The sequence below is a fragment of the Crocuta crocuta genome, unplaced genomic scaffold (genome assembly GCF_008692635.1).
Source record: "Crocuta crocuta isolate KB4526 unplaced genomic scaffold, BGI_CrCroc_1.0 scaffold581, whole genome shotgun sequence".
Classification (NCBI taxonomy): domain Eukaryota; kingdom Metazoa; phylum Chordata; class Mammalia; order Carnivora; family Hyaenidae; genus Crocuta; species Crocuta crocuta.
In genome coordinates this window covers 1,070,101-1,088,350 of record NW_027528635.1, presented here as the reverse complement: position 1 = coordinate 1,088,350, position 18,250 = coordinate 1,070,101, and the positions used below count along the sequence as shown (strand labels likewise).

Here is an 18,250-nt window from a genome sequence, read left to right as displayed (position 1 = left end):
CAAGGCTCGAAGGATCATATTTATCTGCAAGTAACTTCACTGCTTTCCAAAACAGATTACAACACTACTTAAAAGAAGAAAAAAACCCTAAATAACTAAAAATGAAATATTACAATGTCTAGCATTCCATTAAAAATTATTAGATATGGGACAAAACAGGAAAATGTGAATCATAACTTAGAGGGGAAAAAAAAGGCAATAGAGCGGGCCAAAATTGGCAAAGAAGATGAAATTACCTAACAAGAACTATAAAATAGCTCATTGAAATATACCCAAAGACTTAAAGGGAAACATGAACAAAATCAAGAAAGGATTAAAAAGATATCTTTAAAACTCTATTACTTCTGGAGCTGGAAACTGCAATATCTGAAAATGTTTAAGAGCAGATTGGGTACTTAAGAAAATGACACTGAATTAGAAGTTATAGTAATAAAAATTGGCCAAAATGAAGTACAGATAATAAAAAGACTGAACACAAAAAATGAACATTACCCTCACTGACCTGTAGAAAAATACCAAACAATCTAACATGTGTAACTACAGTTCCCAAAAGGTAAAAATGTTTGAATAAATGTTGGCTAATAATTTTCAAGATTTAATGATAATTATCTAAAGATGTAAGAAACTCACCAATTTCCAAACAAAATAAAATTAAAAAAAAAAACCATACCAATGTACATCCTAATTGAAACTGAAGGGGCACCTGTTGGCTCAGTTGGTTAAGCATCTGACTTGGGCTCAGGTCATGATCTCATGGTCTGTGAGTTCAAGCCCCGCATTAGGTTCTGTGCTGACAGCTCAGAACCTGGAGGCTGCTTTGGATTCTGTGTCTCCTTCTCTCTCTACCCTTCCTCTGCTCACTCTCTCTTAAAAATAAACGCTAAATTTTTTTTAAAAAGCTGAAAAGGAGAGATGGTGTGAAAATTATTAAAACAAGTCAGAGGGAAAAAAAGACATATCACTTAGAGTCTAAGAATGGTTAGTATCCAAAATCTATAAAGACTTTACCAAACTCAACATCCAAAAAACAAATCTTCCAATGAAGAAATGGGCAGAAGACATGCATAGACACTTTTCTAAAGAAGACATCCACATGGCTAACCGACACATAAAAGGATGTTCAACATCACTTATCATCAAGGAAATACAAATCAAAACCACAATGAGATACCACCTCACACTGTCAGAATGGCTAAAATGAACAACTCAGGAAACAATAGATGTCAGTGAGGATGTAGAGAAAGGGGAACACTTCTGCACTGCTGGTGGGAATGCAAACTAGTGNGCTAAAATGAACAACTCAGGAAACAATAGATGTCAGTGAGGATGTAGAGAAAGGGGAACACTTCTGCACTGCTGGTGGGAATGCAAACCAGTGCGGCCACTCTGAAAAACAGTATAGAGGGTTCCTCAAAAAATTAAAAATAGATCTACCTTATGACCCAGGATTTGCACTACTAGGAATTTATCCAAAGGATATGATGCTGATTCGAAGGGGTACATGCACCCCAATGTTTGTAGCAGCACTATCAACAATAGCCAAAGTATGGAAAGAGCCCAAATGCCATCGACTGATGAATGAAGAAGATGTAGTATATATATATTACACACACACACACACACACACACACACACACACACACACACACACTGGAATACTACTTGGTGATGAAAAACAGTGAAATCTTGCCATTTGCAACAGTGTGGATGGAATTAGAGGGTATTATGCTAAGTGAAAATAAGTCACTCAGAGAAAGATATATGTCATATGATTTCACTCATGTGGAATGTAAGAAACACAACGGATGAACATAAGTTCATAAGGAAGGAAAAGTAAAATAAGACAAAAACAGAGAGGGAGGCAAACCATAAGAGACTCTTATATACGGAGAACTAAATGAGGGTTGCTGGAGGAGAGGTGGGTGGGGGTATGGCTTAAATGGGTGCTGGGCATTAGCACGGGCACTTTTCAGGATGAGCCCTGGGTGTCATATGTAAGTGATGAATCACTGGGTTCTACTCTTGAAGCCAAGACTACACTGTATGTTAGCTAACTTGAATAAAAAAATAACGGCTATAGTGTTCTCACGAAAATCTATGCACGCCACAGCCATGGCAGAGACATTTTTAAAGTACCAGAAGAAAAAAAAAGTAGCAACCAATATTAGATATCCAGCAAAAACATCTTCCAAATGAATGTGGAATACAGATTTTTGTAGACACCAATAGGTGGGAGGATTTATCTGCAGCCGACTTGCATGACAAAAAAAGATCAAAGGAATTTCTTCAGGCAGATGAAAAATAACACCAAATGGAAAACTGGGTCTCTTTCTAAAGAGGTGAACAGTACTAGCAATGGTAAATATTGGGTAAAATGTTTTCCTATTTTCAATTTTTTCTGTTATAACGGACTTTAAGACAAAAAATAATATTGCATTCTTGGATTTTTAACATGCATAAGCAGAAGGTATGAGAACAATAGCATAAAGGGTGAGAGTGCAGAAATAGAAGTATATTCCTTTAAGTGCCTATATTATATGCGAAATTGCATAAGGTTATTTGAAGGGAGAAAGTGACAACTTACAAAACATTAGGCCTCTAGCAAATAATTTAAAAAAGTCAACCTCTAAGCTAAAAAAATCTTCAACACTAACGATAAGAATTACACATGGTAAAAAAGCAGAAAGCCAGGTGGGCAAAACACAATGAGAACATAGGAGACCACATGATATCAATGACACACAAAGTGGAAGACCAAGTAGATATCAAGCAGGAAGATGTTTTTCTTTACAGTTCGCTGATACGAAAGGTAGGAATCAGCCCCCCCACTATGTGTTACATACACATCTGGCAGAAATGCTAGACCACATTTTGTTTCGTTTCTCACCGAAAACCCACACCACAGAGGAAGACAACTTTAAATTCTCATTTGGTCAATGACTGTCATGTAACCCATAATTCAGACTAGAAAAGCCGCATCGGGAGTTCTCCTGACGGGGCACCAGCTCTGTGGGCAGCAAGTCACAGTTTGCTTTGCAAATAAAGAACCGGCACCTGAGTGTTATTCCACAAACTGCTGGAATCCCAGAAAACAGTTACACTTCCTGAGTCAACGTGGGGACAACTGTAAAAGTGATCAAATCATGGACATTGAATGCATGTGTTCTGTATGCTCAGCATAGAAACGGCCAAAAAAGAACACTCTTATATAATGAAGTATGATTATGCTTGAGGAAAAATATGTATGTATGAGTTCTTTATATTTTTATCTTTGAGAGAGAGAGAGAGGAAGAGCATGAACAGAGGAGGGGCAGAAAGAGAGGGAAACACAGAATCCAAAGCAGGCCCCAGGCTCTGAGCTGTCAGCGCAGAGTTGGATGCAGGGCTCGAACTGATGAACTGCGAGACCATGACCTGAGCTAAAGCCAATGCTTAAACGACTGAGCCACCCAGGCGCCCGAGTATATACAAGTTTTTAAAGGGAAAGATGAAATAAAATCTTGTCTTCACACCAAAAGAATGATATATGCAGTATCTTGAATAGCCTAAACCTACAATTTCACGGACAAAGCATTGTTATATATAATGCTGTGGATAACCTCTCAAAATATCTTAAGTGCCAACAGTTTTCAAAAGGGTTGCCAAGAATTTGGCTCTTTCCCCAAATATGAAGGTTTTCCTAAACTCATTGGAGAAAGAAACTGATGACATATCATTAGACATAGTTAAACCCCACACTTAAATGCTTTACCAGAACATGCAGAATTTTTTGAGAGCCAAATGAATCCAGAGGCTAGAATTGGAACCTATTCTCTGACAAATTGAAATATCCAATGTTCCAGCTGTTGAGTGCAATGTGCTTGTCAACTTTGAATCTGATGGTGCACTGATAACAGTTTTTATTGAGATGTATCTCCATAATTTCTGGGGCCTCATTTCATCTTAATATCATGATCAATCGGAAAGAGCCATGAAATACTTGCAGCAGTTACCAATACCCTGTAATTGTGGGTTAGGATTTTCCAATTTTAATGAATAGAGGCTAAGAAAGGAAACTGACCATCTAGCTCAGTCAGTCTGTAAGTCAGAAATTTCTGGTGAAAAAGTCACGTTTATAGACTCTAGACAGAAATAGCATTATTTATTTTATAAAATGGGAATACATATGATCAGAATTCATTTGTTAAGTGTCATTATGCCTGGCATACATTAAAGGGACACAAGGCAGGCAAGAATAATTGTAGAGAGACAAGGTTGGCGATTTCTCAGTAGGTCATGAGAAACATGACAATTGTTTGGGTAAGAGCGTTGCAGTGGAGATTTAGTTTAATGGGTGGATGCAAGGCATAGGTGCTAAATCTATGGGATGTGATAGAGACAAAGTGAGGAGAGGAATCAAAATAAGGCTCATGTTTTTGGCTTTTGTAGAATGTCTTATCTTTTATTGTAAGAGCATAGGAAAAAGAACAAGTTTCAGGTAACAGAAAGGATGTTCCATTTTTAAAAAATATTTTTATTTATTTCTAGGAGAGAGAGAGAGAGAGAGACAGCATGAGAAGGGGAGGGTCAGAGAGAGAGGGAGATACAGACTCCAAAATAGGCTCCCGGCTCTGAGCTGGCAGTCAGCACAGAGCCCGACGCGGGGCTCGAACCCACGAAATGCGAAATCATGACCTAAGCGAAAGTCGGACGCTTAACCGACTAAGCCACCCAGGCGCCCCAAGGGCGTTCCATTTTATCAGGTTGAGTCTAAGGACTATGAAAACTCAATAAGAAAATGTCCAATAGGAAGTTATTTATATGAGCCTCATATACAGGAGAGGAATTTTGATTGGACATGAACATTTTGAAGTTGTCAGAATACCTATGCTNTTCCCCTGCTCACGCTGTCTCTCTCTCTCTCTCCTAGAAATAAATAAAACATTAAAAAAAAAAAAAGAATACCTATGCTAATGAAAACCATAAATGTGAGATCATCATCCAGAAAGCACGTGAGTGAAGATAATATAGGGCAGGGGCACCTGGGTGGCTCAGCTGGTTAAGTGGCCGGCTTCAGCTCAGGTCACGATCTCACAGTTCATGAATTCGAGTCCCACATCGGGCTCTGTGCTGATAGCTCAGAGCCTGGAGCCTGCTTCGGACTNGATAGAGGAAGAATATTAAGAGATTTGGTGTCAATGAAGTCTAAGGAAGAGAATCTTTCAAGACAGAAGGGTCGGGAATCAACTGACGAAAGTGTGACTGAGAAATGGAGTGGCTTGAAGATGAAAAGTATCTATTGCATTTACCAAAATAGATTTCATTTTAGCAACCTTATTTTGAGCAGGATCATTGAAATGATCTGAGTGGAATTCAGACTGGATTTGGTTAAAGAGTGAATGGCAGGTGTATNTGTAATACTGCTGGACTTTTGAAAGCAGTATTATAGAGTTAGGAAGACATTGATCTCAATTCCAATATCTGAATTGGTGGGGGCTGTGAAAGATTCAACAGCTTCCACTCGAGAAGAAAGACAATGTGCTTATAGCATAACTGGATTTACAGTGAGGCAGAAATTTGTTTGCTGAGTAGGGTGTTTGAACTGATGGCTTGAGAAATGAAACATATTTAGGTCATGGAAACACTCAGATTATGACAATGTGAATGGCTAAAGGAAAAAAATGTTTCTGTAGAACAAGGAGGTTAAGGAGCTGAGAAACCAAATGCTGGATGGGTTCTAGAAAGGAAAGAAACCTTTTCCAGAATGCAGGAAAACTTCTGCGTCGAGAGGAATAGAGTGAACCAAGTCTAGAGTAGATAACAGTGACAAAATGAGGTATGTAGTGGGATGTATACCTCAAAAAGCAAGAGTATTTTATATTATGGGAAGAATAAAGATCTGGTTGTAGTAATGGGGAACAAGGATGATGCCAATCTGATCTCCCTACCCTGAAATAGGTGTGAAAGAGCCTTCACTTGAAAAGGGATTATGTCAGGGCACCTGGGTGTCTCAGTAGTTTAAGCATTTGACTCTTGATTTCTGCTCAGGTCAAGATCTCACAGCTTGTGAGATCGAGCCCCACGTTGGGCTCTGTGCTGACCCTGGAGCCTACTTGGCATTCTCCATCTCCCCCTCTCTCTCAGCTTCTCCTGGGCTCATGGTCAGCTCCCTCTCTCTCTCAAAATAAATAATTTTTTTTCTTTTTTTAAAGAAAAGGGAGATGTCAACTCCAAGGATTTAGCTTTAGTTAAGGTTTTTCTTAAGGGTTTAGGCTTTAACTAAGTCTTTTTCAGTTAAGGCTGTTACTTAAGGGTTAAGGTTTTAGCTAAGTCTGTGGAGGAAAGTATGATTAATGAGGTAGTAGAAATAACAGAGGACATGGTGGAATGATTTGATGATTTGAGATAAAGAGATCTTTTCTTTGAATTTCAGAACTATTTAACTACCTGACTACAATCCCCGCTTGGACGTATCAAAAAAACTTACTGGCCTAAACACATGAAAGAATTAACACACGATTTCCCCTGCACATTCCTCTCCTCCCCACACCCCACCGAAAACATCCTATCCTTCTTGTAGAATGTTCTAGATCTACCATCATATTTCAGCTGGAGTTCTCCAATGGCTTTCTGGTTCATCCTGCTTCATACTACTTTCCCCTCAATCTTTCTTCACATTGTAGTCAGTGTGCCAGTTTTCAAAATTCAAATGTCTTACTATTGCTCTTGGGATAGAGGCAAAAATCCTTTAACATGGTATACAAGGGGCTGCATCATCAAGCCTCTCATTATCTCCTGGGCTTCATTCAGTTAACACTCTGGCTCACTCTGCACCTTAGCCAAACTGATCTCGTTGCAATCCATCAAACACATCATGTTCCTCTTACCATGGCTTGGCTGTTACCTGTGGCTGCGTCGATCTAAAATGTTATCTTATTTTTTCCTTACTCACCCTTTTGCCATGTTAAGTAGGCTAGGTCCTTCAGATCCCAGCTTAAGCATCAGACTGATTCATTCAGGTTCCTTTGCTGAATATTCTTAGATCCTAAATGTGAAACAGAAAACCATATCATTTCTTGGAAAAAAACACAGGACAATATCTTCATGGCCTTAATATAAGACAGGGATTGCAGATAACTGGGGGAAATTATGAACTGTTCAATTAAGGGCACTGGGATAACTGTGTGCCCATTTGGGAGAAAGAGTAAAAATAAATCGCTACCTCACATGATACAGATAAAGAAGTTTCAGGTGAATTAAAGAGATGCATTATCTTCTAGGAACATAGGAGAATACTTTCATGTCAATAAGACAACTCAATAAAAAATGGACAGAATACCTGAATAGGCATGTCACAAAAAAGGAATACCCAGATGGTCAGTGAGTAGATGAGAATATGTTCAACATTATTCTGTATTACAAAAATGCAAATTAAAACCACAATGCGCTACTACATACCCAGTAGAATGGCTAAAATTAGAAGAGTAACAAGAGTTGGTACAAATGTTGAAAAGCTGGGAATTTCATATATTACTGGTGGGAATGCAAATGGTAGAGCCATTTTAGAAAATAGATTGGCAATAAACATACATCTACCCTATGACTCAGTGATTATATTTTAAGTATATGCCCAAGATAAATGACAGCCTAGTACCCAAAAGGACATGTACAAGCATATTCATAGTATCTTTATTCTTAATAGCTATAAACTGGAAATTGCCCAAATGTCTATTAACAGTAGATGTGTAAATAGTATTACATTTATACAATGAAAACAATAAAAATAATAAATTGTTGTTACCTATTATAACATAGGTAAGATTCATAAAGTCTCCCCCGCAAAAAAAGCCTTACCTCAAAGAAGAAATATTGTGTAACAGTTATATAAATAATGCCAGTCTATAGTGATGAAACAAGGAAAAGTAATCTATGGTGATAAAAGTCAGAATAGTGGTTGCCTTTATATGACAGGAAAGATGGTATTGATTGGAAAGTGGCATGAAAAAAACTTCTAGGGTCCTAGAAATGTTTTACCTCTTTATTTTGTTGTTGGTTACGTGGATGTATTAATATGTAAAACTTCATTAAGTTATACATTAAGATTTGTGCCCTTTACTGTTTGTTGTTTCTATCTCTATAAAAATATTAAGAGAACCCTCAAGAACTTATCCCTGTGCATCACTGGAATTTCACTAGAATGTAAGATCCATGAACCTAGGGACCTTGTCAGTCTTAGTAACAAAGTAAATGAATGGATGTAAAGAGAATTGGAAGGCTGGATCAAGGGAAAGGAAGCTCAGGATATGATGTTGAGAGGATTTGCTAGTATGGGTGGTCTCTAAACTATTGTTTGCAAACTACAGAGTATAGCAAAATTCCTTCGGGAGATGACTGGGTATCCCAAGAAATTTTGACATAGTAGGTTAGGGAGTGGGGCCCAAGGATCTGAGGTTTTAACAAGTACCCCAAATAACCCTAATATAGATAGTCCTAGGTTCATACATTGGGAATGATCTTTCTAAATGTTTATACTGTGGAAAGAGTCAGAGTCAAAAGAAATCATCAAGGAATGACCACACCCTAAAAAGGAAGGTCAAGCTTTGTAACAGAGCTGGTCACTCCTTTCTGGGCAGACCTTCAGTAGTGACCTACAACATGAACCTTGAGATCAGCAGTGCTAGTGGAGAGATCTGGTGGCTGTGGTGAACCTGGTGGAAGGGCAGGTATGAATATCTGCAGCCACTACACAAAAGTATGGGCTATAGGAAGTGGTTAGTAAGAAAAGATGGGTCAACTGGATTGGAACAGGTGAGGAGGGGGAAGACCTGGCTGACCCACTGAATCACTGAGTACTCAAAGCATGCTTTAATGCTACTTCAATTCTTTTTTAAAGTTTATTTTATTGAGAGAGAGAGAGAGAGAGAGAGAGAGAGAGAGTGAGTAGGGGAGGGGCAGAGAGAAAAGGAGAGAATCCCAAGCAGGCTCTGTGCTGAAATCAAGAGTCCGACACTCGGGGTGCCTGGGTGGCTCAGTCGGTTAAGTGTCCGAGTTCGGCTCAGGTCATGATCTCCCGGTTTGTGGGTTCGAGCCCTGTGTCGGGCTCTGTGCTGGCAGCTAGCTCAGAGCCTGGAGCCTGTTTCGGATTCTGTGTCTCCCTCTCTCTCTTACCCTCCCCTGCTCACGCTGTCTCTCTCTCTCAGAAATAAATAAAANTTACTCTTGTTTCTTTCCATGGCTCCTTTGGCTTCTAAAACTGTGAAATTCTTGATGGCAGAGGCGAGGTCATATTTTCCCCAGCAGTCTATACACCTAGTATGGAGCATAGCGCAGAATAATGCTCGACAGGTTTTTCTTTAATGAACAAACGTCTGGATTCCACTGAGGCCAGAATTCAGGGGGAAGTGAGATACTGAACATAAGTTTCAGGGAACAGTGTATACATACCAGCATGCATGTGAACATGGGAATGACGAGACAGGATGACCTTGGCAAGCTGGGAAACTCTGAAGGTTTTGTGGTCAAGCATGCTGATACGTGTCATGTCAATGGAAAGTCATCTTTGCATGTGTTGATAGAATCTTTTATGAAGACGTGGAATTAAGATAGAGGCCACATTTTGGTTTGTTATACTTTGGCATTGAGCATAATAACCAACTCAGGGCAAAATGCTTATTTCCTATGAGTGATTAATTAGGCATTACACAACTCTGTGTTGTCAGCATCAAGTGTTTTCTGTCATCAGATTTCAAAAGAACTTTTTATCTTGTTTCTGCATGGGAATAAGGAAATTCAATAACCATGAATATTTCAAAGTGCTTATAATTAAAACTTCATGTGCTTGGCACAAAAACATGTTTTAAAGATTGAGCCAATTGTTTGCTGATTCTGCTGTCAGCCTGCACCCTCTGGAAGGAGTGAAATCTCTCTTTTTTTGGGAAGCGTCAATAATCTTCAAAACAGAGTCAAATGTTCTTGTGGTATTTTCTGCTAAGCTTGCCATTTGGGGGCAAACTAAACTCACCCAAAGCTGGAGATAGACAAACTTTGACCACGTTGAGCCACTGAAATAGAATACAGCCACTAGTGCTAAAGAGGAGTGTGGTGGTCTTCCTCCTTTCCAGCTGGACCTGAGGGAGGGTTAAGCTGCGCAGAGTCCTTAGAGATGGGGTGGCTGTCCTTGTGCAAAGTTGGCGTAGGATGGTGGTAAGCAATAACAGTGGTGTGTGGAGCCAAAGGAATACATGCTAGAGGTTGTGTACTACAGTAACTCAACAGTGTCAAAGTCAAGGTAAAGAGTCCCGAACTGTCTCCAATACGAGGGTCCTATACTAACAGCAAATGGAAGACTAGACCTTAATCAGGGCAGAGAAGCATGAGAAAAACAGTGAGAAAGTGGTACAGATGCAAATAGATCCGGAATATGCCCAGGTGGAATGCAAGCTTCCATGATGGCTCTTGGGGCCACTGTGAATGGTCATGTTTGAATCATTTAAAGGAGACAACCGGAACAGATAGGGATCACTCACCTTCTGCCATGCAATGCAAAGAAACACTAGATTCAGAGGTCATCAGCAAAGTGCCTTGCGAGAAGCAGATGTTGACCACACAGAGTAGGAAAGCTACTGAGCTTCATTTATTTTGTAATCAGAATGTTCAAGAAACACAGACCCGAGCTTTACAATTATCATTAAGCATATGGGGAAAATGACGCTTGGGAGGAAGTGGGAACAATGAGACCCTTCCCTTGTTTCCCAAAGTCTGCAACTGTGGCTCAGTTTACTGCTTTCCCCGAGTCGGCCTCTATATGATCTCATTCATTACACTCGGACTGTCGAGTGACCGATTTAAAAGTATTTCTTCTCTATCTCTGTTCTCAGTTGATTACAAAGCTCCATTTCTGGAGAGCAGCTTTCATTAAATCATTCCTAATAATGGCGAGCCAAGGTTCACTCAATTTACAGCGTGATACACGGTTCCTTTATTGTTTTTTCTACAATTTATAATTATTTTCTTTGGGGAGTGAAGGTTAAGAGTAAAGTGCAATAGTCTATGCAATTTTCTCTAATTCTCAATATAGTAAGGTCTAGGTATATGCCTATTGGGTAGCAAATCAATTTTCATAATTATGCTAAATATTCTTTTGGTTTTGTAAAATCAGTGTCAAGCCTTGACTTCCCAGCCCTCCTCAGCTACAGGTACTATGTCATCAGACTACAGGCTTTGTGTCCCCCAGGTCATGGGCCAATATTGTGATATTAAGCCAAGCTGGCAGGATATTAGGAACCCTGTTCACATCGGTGGGTGGAGTCTGTAACTGGTCTTGCTGTTCTGAGCACCCAAATATCCACCTCACCATAAACACCAGGCATCTGCCACAGCTCCTTTATAGCTAGTTTAGTAGTCCCTCTTTGGAGCCCTGCCCCAAACTCCCTCTTCTCTTGGATGGAGCCCTAGTTCTCTACTTAGTCCTTGCCAAGACTTCATCCAGTAGCTGGACCCTGCCTTCTGTTCCAAGGTCCTAGCTCGGGTCCTATGCCAAACAAGACATATTACCCAGCCCTAGGAATTACCTTCTACTGGAATGCAGACTATCTACTGGGGGCTCTTGTTCTTGTCCCCTACCCTCTATATTAAAAGCACTGTCAATATCATCATTGGCTCACATGAACCCTGAGTTTACCATATTCACTGAATACTACATTCCTCAGAGCCCAGCACCAACGTTGGGTCAATCCCCATAACCCTAGCACACATCATCTGTAACAGCTTCTTTCCAAGCTAGCAGGTCAGGAGTTGGAATATGTCTTGGGGGTTGTATCTGGCTTTCATAAGAAAAGTCCAATGATTTCAGAGAAAAATGTGGAATCAGAGAATTCCTGTATACACCAACGAGACAAAGATAGCATTTTGACCAAGGTGAATAGCAAGGACAAATTCAAAGCAACTGAGGACATGTCATTCTCTAACTTTCCCAGCTTTAGCTCTAGTCCCGTTAGTTGCTCCCCTAAGACTTCTAACCTGTAAGTCTAGCCTCACCTACCCTGTGAGTCTGGAAGGAACTAGCCCGGCGAGATGTCAGGTATCTCATCTTTACAAACAAAACTGAGTGCTCCTGTCTGGTACCTTATGTGCCTGGATGTCTGTCTTGGGTACGTAAGTACTCACTTCTTCAGAGCCATTCACCTTTCTTCTCCAATGCCCAACCCATACCACAGGGTTCCTTTTTGTTTGTTTTCTTAACTTGTACTCTGAATTCACAGAAATGTGTGCAGAACCCTAGTTTACTTCCTCAAAAATCTGATGCTCTACTAATCTCATGTAAGCCAACTTCCCTGAAGAGTTGGATCTAGTTTCCTTTATGCCTAAATTCTCGACCAGATGGACCACTCCCAACCCCCAGGATGCATGCTGGTCTGATTCAGCATCATTACACCTCAGAACGCCTATTGCCATGCCCTACCCATCGCATCAGGCCTCATTGACTATCACCACTGATCACTCCTGACTGAGTTAATCATGTCCCCCCTGAATACTGTGATTTGGATGCAGTAACCGTGTAAGTGGTCAGCTCAGCAGCCAGATTCATGCCGTTAGCCCTGTTCTGGCCCTAGCTTCACTCCAGCACCATTCAAGTTCAGTTTTCTTTCCCTCCTCACCGGCCTGTCATGTTTCATACCTAGGGTGTTTTACACTTAATCCCCTTGTCAAGAGAGGAGCGTCTCTGGTCGTAGCACAGACACTAGCCATGAAAATCCCTATTCTGTATAATGATTAAGGCACCGGGAAGAATGAGGAATTTGCCAGCGAATATATTTTGATTCTGCTCGAACAGTGTTTTAATTTTCTTGCTTTCTCTTTCTCTTTTTAAATATCACCCAGTAAGACTTACTTCCCCTTTCACTATAGGCTCCACCACTCCAAATTGTCTTATAACTGGACTGCTTTGCTCATTTAGCGTATTTGCCTAGACCGTGAGTGCATTTGGATTTCAAAACCTAGCTAAAGTAACTTTAAGGAAGAGCAAAAGGCTGAAGTAAGCATCTGAAAAAAGCAATTGCAAAGGAAAGAAAATCAAACTTTAGTATTCATGTATTTTTCAAGTATCTATGATTGCAAATTGGCTTCATGTAATAAAAAATGCTGGCAATAACATATCCAATGTTATATGGGATTAGCAAACAATGCATTTGAATTGTTCTGTATAACAGAGGAAAAGTCTCCCTGATAAAGTGCAAGAAGAAAGAGAAAGATTATAAGAGACCATTTTTTTAATGAGAGNATATAGAAAAACATATATATAAATAAATAAAAATATATTATAAATTATAATAAATTTAAATATAATAAATATTATATATGTATGTATACAAATCACACCAAACCAAATGTATTAGCTCTTCCTTGAATATATTATTTTCCTATATTCCTCATCTTAAGCTTTAGACTCACTCTGAACTCTTCAGACTCATTCTGAATTCTTCCTTTTAATTCTTCTTCATATCCAATCAATTCTCCTTCACATTCTGTCAATTCCATTCCTTGCCTTATCTCTTCTTTCCTTCCCTCCCTCCCTTCCTTCTTTCCTCTTTCCCTTCCTTCTATTCTTCCTTCTTACCTATCATCTATCTACTTATCTCTTAAATTCTGAATTAATTTACCTTTCTTCATCTGTATGATGACCACCCAGTCCATCTGAATGGATGGATTCTCTCATCTGAATGACTGTAATAGTCCCTAATTTTTCTCTTGTTTCCCTTCTGAATCCTCTGCATTCTCCATATGATCTTAAAATTAAAATAAGCCTATCAATTCTATATAAAATCTCTAAAACCCTTCCATGTCCCCCATCAAATATCCAATAATATCTTAACTCTTCTTCCTTGACATATTGTTATATGACACTCTTTGCAGCCTAGACCCAGTCACTTTTCCAGCCTGATTGTGGGGTTCCTTACACTGCTCTCCAGAGGATGCCACACAGCCTCCTCTTCTATGGAGCTTTTCACATTTTCTTTGGGTCCTAGAAATAGTCTATTCCCTTTGCCTGTAATGTCCTTTCTGCTCCTATATACTCAGTGCACCCCTAATCAGCATGTTACCTCATCTGAAAATCTTTCCATAACACCTTTGGTAAGAGCTAGTGGTTCCCTTCTTTTTGCCCTTATTGCTACTTCTTCATTTATATAGTTCCTAGTATGGAACAGACATAATGCTAAGAGCCAATGATCCCAAGATGGACCGAGTAGACTTCCTGAAAAGAGCTCATGATGATGCAGTGGGGAAAACAGATGGTAAAAACTATGATTGAATCTAATGGAACAATTGCTCACTAAAGGAATGTGCAGAGACTATGGTAGTATCAAGGACAAACAGAGAAGTCAAGATGGTGCGAATATGAGAAACTTCTTTGAGGTGGGGGGTCTCTGTAACTGTATGTATTACTTCATAGTACAGATGTTTGCATGTGTGTATATATGAGTATGTGGCAGAATACAGAACACCACTGTCTATCATCATTGTACTGAAACTGGCACATAGTCATAGACATTGGGTTCCCTGTAAAGTTGCTCTGGTAATATTGGAAGAGTCTAGAAAAGGTGCTCTTATTGATAGACTACATGGGTTCACCACTTTAAAAGATATATGACATTCAGCAAAAGACATAACTTCACCAAGCTTCATTGTCAACATTTGTGAATAAAAGCAAAATTACAGTACGTGTCCCATTAGTTGTGAGGGTTAAGTGGTTTAATATATGAAAACCTCTTAGTATATTGTCAGGTATATAGCAGCATTCAAAAAAATCTTAGCTATTATTATTGTTGTTTTTGTTGATAATGTTATAATTATTATTGATACAACAGCTACTCAGGTTTTTATATGATACTCTTCAAAACCTGAATTACATTTCATCTGAGCTCAACCAGGACATGAGAACTGTTCTTGGCTTGATGGGTTTTAGCCTACTGGACAGGAATCAGGCTGAAGTATCATAGTACCAGAAAAAACAACAAAAACAACAACAGTACTTTCTGGATTAATTGATCAAGGCTTTTGGATTCAATAAAGCAGGATTATCTGACACCAATGTTTGGAGGATTTAGCATCATTCCAAGTCTGAATATTAATAAAGATGCAAAATATGAGGCCTGGATCAGCATGACTAAACTGCCTGCTTCAAACTTAACCTAAAATAGAGTCAAAAAGATATGTAGACAGAGAGCAAAAAAAAAAAAAAAAATGAAAGGAACATAAGGAATGAAGATAGAAAGGGAAGTCAGAAAGGGAAGAATGAGAAGACAGAAGGAAAGGTAGAAGAAATGTAAGTGGAGGAAGAGAAAAAACACTAAAGGAAGAGAATTAAAACAATTGATGTGACAAAATGTGATATAAACCAATAGCCTTGAAAGCCTTATATTTTAGATGGGGATGTGATATTCAAAATACTTAACAACCAGGAAGGTGCAACAACTGACCACTCAGAATGGGCATGCTGTATGTCTTCTATATGTCTCTAACAATTGACCAGCAGTTTTGATCTTAGGCCACATTTCAACTCAGATGTCCTACTGCTTAAAAAGTCACAGGAAGAATAATGCTCACCTTCTTGGAGAATTATTTTTACTCAGTTAAAAACATTGGTGGGGATATTACTTTTAAAGTAAGAAAAACATGGCATATTATTGATTTGAATGCCAAATTCACAAATATTTCTAGAATAAAACTTGGGACTTCAGAAAGATATTGAGCTTCTTTGGCCACTAAAGGCTACTTCATTAGTCCTTCTGGAGAATGTGTTGACTCTTCTTAACTTGAAGGGCATTTGAAGAATATTTCTTAGGTGTCTGGGGAAGGAATTTATTAACCCCACAGTGCTTGGATCTAACAAAAAAGAATAGAACCTTCTTCCCATTTGTGCCTGTGTGATTGGGTATATCCTGTAAGTAAATTGTGGGCAGGGGAGAGCTTGGAGTGCCAGGGCAAAGTGCCTGCACGAGGAAAGGAAGACTTGTGGGATCTGTGGTAGGTCGGATTCCCCAGTATGCTGACCCAAGTAGAGATGAGCATGCAGGATGTTTATTAAGAAGTGTCTTTGGCATCCAAATGGCCAACAGACACATGAAACGATGCTCAGCATCCCTCCTCATCAGGGAAATACAAATCAAAACCACACTGAGATACCACCTCACGCCAGTAGGAGTGGCTAAAATGAGCAAATCAGAGAACTCTAGATGCTGGCGAGGATGTGGAGAAACGGGCACCCTCCTACACTGTTGGTGGGAATGTAAACTGGTACAGCCCCTCTGGAAAACAGTGTGGAGGTTCCTCAGGAAACTAACAATAGAACTCCCCTATGACCCAGCAATAGCACTGCTAGGAATTTACCCAAGGGATACAGAAATNGTGCTTTGAAGCTGGGGTGGCCCTTTAGGGCTGTCTGAGTTTGGGCAAGGGGACCAGGATTTTATACCACTTCAGCAATTATTCACTGGATATGGGCTACCCCAGGGAGGGGGTGTGACTTTGGGCAAGATGGGTCTGTTCAGCTGAGGCAATTCCTGTTGATAGGTAACAGTTGAGGGCTACGTTATGTCCAACACTCCCAGCAGTTGGAGGAATAGGTCTTTCAGTTCTGAAAGAGGGAGATCTGCGTGGTGCATCAGAACATTCACTATGGGACAATTCTACATCTGCTGGAGCATTACCCAGCTGGGATCTACTCCCCAAAGGTTAAGCAAGGTGGGCCTTGGGTTGCTTCTGGAGCTCTCAGATATCTGATGCTTCACTGTGAAGGAGTCAAGGTCAGAAGTTTAAATCTCATGTTCCTTTTTCTAGGATTTCAAACTTGCATTCATCTTGGAAATATGTATTGAATATCTAAATTTTTTTAATGTTTTTTATTTATTTCTGAGAGACAGAGAGAGACAGTATGAGCAGGGGAGGGTCAGAGAGAGAGGGAGATACAGCATCCGAAGCAGGCTCCAGGCTCTGAGCTAGCTGTCAGCACAGAGCCCGATGTGGGGCTCAAACCCACGAGCCACGAGATCATGACCTGAGCCGAGGTTGGACGCCCAACCGACTGAGCCACCCAGGCGCCCCTTGAATATCTAAAATGTCCCAAGCATTTCTCTAGACACTGGGGATTATAGCAGTAAGCAAGGCAGACATGGTTCTCACCTTCTAGGAACCTACAGACCATAAAAGGATTAAGTTTTCTTATTAAATAGCTAATCCTAGTAATTTGGTAAATATTAGCTACTCTTACCCTTGAGGGCTAAACAGACTAAAACAAGAGAATTATAAATGGGACGCTCACTAAATAGTTTTTTGAGGATTTGAGAGTCTACAGTTTAATATGTCATTAATTCAGCACAAAGACTGAATGGGTAATTGGTAGGGAGTGTCAATTGACTTGTTCTTCCTTCATACATTTATTAGTTATATGACTTTGGATAAGCTACTTGACCACTTTGAGACTCACTTCCCTCAACCCTGTGTGGTGCAAGTAGGTAGTTTTGCAATGTTAGTCCCTATTTTGTTAAAACTCCTATTTGATACTTGAAAGAAAATCATAACTATACATTTGTACCTTTAATCTCTTTGTAAACCACATCCCCCCGCTCAACCCCCTGCCTGTGTCTTCAAGTTGCCCAGATCATACTCACATTATGGTGTGACTTCTCATTCCAGATTTAGGTGGCTTTCGTTAGGAGCCCAAGATTTGTCCCCAGTTAGTATCTGTATTAGCAATCACCTAGAACAAGAGGGTGAAATCGAGTATTAGCCTAGTTGGGGTGGGAATGCCCAAGCAACCCAGTTCAGAGTTAAACTGAAGCATAGTAGCCTCTGGCATAAACTTTAAAATTGAATAATTAAAATTCAATCATTTTCCTGTCAGATGTATTAATAAAGGCAGTACATAACTGAAAGAAATCATAATCAAGCCGTGTGTATACACATGGCTATTGGATCATCATTTAAGGCTTAATTACCCAGTCCATTCTTGTTTTTTCTACATACGTTGGTTGTTCTGAGTTATTGGGCTGGCCATGGTAGTAAAAAAAAATAGTCAAATCACAATCCAGCAATTGCTATTTTTCCCTATGTAGGGGACTGGCTATTTTGAAAACAAAGCCTCAGAGGCATTTAATATAAGTGAAAAGGAGATGAAAAATGATAGCACCTGCCATTTATTGAGCTCTTCCCATGTGGCAGTTTCTTGACATCCCCCCTCTTTTCATGCTCAGATCAATCCTGAGGCAGGCCTTAT

At 39.7% G+C, this 18,250-nt stretch overlaps 1 protein-coding gene across 7 annotated transcripts in view; it reads right to left on the bottom strand.

Annotated features, from left to right (window-relative positions):
- Positions 1-18,250, bottom strand: part of SLITRK4 (SLIT and NTRK like family member 4) — a 694,124-nt gene that overhangs the window by 92,884 nt on the left and 582,990 nt on the right. For all 7 annotated transcript variants that reach the window (XM_077755188.1, XM_077755189.1, XM_077755186.1 and 4 more), the window contains 2 exons: positions 17,646-17,734; positions 6,932-7,024 (listed from right to left, as the gene is read on the bottom strand). The gene's annotated coding sequence lies outside the window, so the exon portion shown is untranslated. The remainder of the gene's footprint in view (positions 1-6,931; positions 7,025-17,645; positions 17,735-18,250) is intronic.